Consider the following 659-nt stretch of genomic DNA (forward strand, 5'->3'; position numbering starts at 1 on the left):
AGCTCTCTCTTCATCATCCTCCTGTCCTACCTTTTCATTTTTGTGGCCATCTTGAGGATGCAGTCTGCTGAAGGCAGGCACAAAGCCTTCTCCACTTGTGGTTCCCACCTGGCAACGGTCACCATATTTTATGGAACCCTCTTCTGCATGTACTTGAGACCCCCATCTGAAAAGTCCATAGAGGAGTCCAAAATAATTGCAGTTTTTTATACTTTTTTGAGCCCAATGTTGAACCCACTGATCTACAGCCTGAGGAACAAGGATGTAATTCATTCTGTGCAGCAAGTGATCAGGGGAAATTTCTTTCATAAAATTGCAGTGTAAATGTCTGCTTATTTTTAATCATTAAATTCTTCTGAAAACATAGTGAATCCCTTCCAAGGACATACCTACTATGCATGATCCTAATTTATTTATTGTTATGATTTCTCCAAGATCACTTTAGCTAACTCATTCTAAAAATTAACAACTTCAAGACTGCTTGACTTAATAGAAAGTTTGATATTTAAATTAAAACAATTTTATTTAGCAGAGAGCTTCTGGAAATGTATTGATTGTGATCAAAAACTCCATATGAAAAAACAAGATCATTAATTACTTGGGGACAAATTTCATAACTACTTACCCTGATGAGAACACTGAAAATTTACCTGCTTTGA

The sequence above is a fragment of the Orycteropus afer genome, unplaced genomic scaffold (genome assembly GCF_000298275.1).
Source record: "Orycteropus afer afer isolate SDZICR_OR568_19922 unplaced genomic scaffold, OryAfe1.0 scaffold01270, whole genome shotgun sequence".
NCBI classification, from domain to species: Eukaryota; Metazoa; Chordata; class Mammalia; order Tubulidentata; family Orycteropodidae; genus Orycteropus; species Orycteropus afer.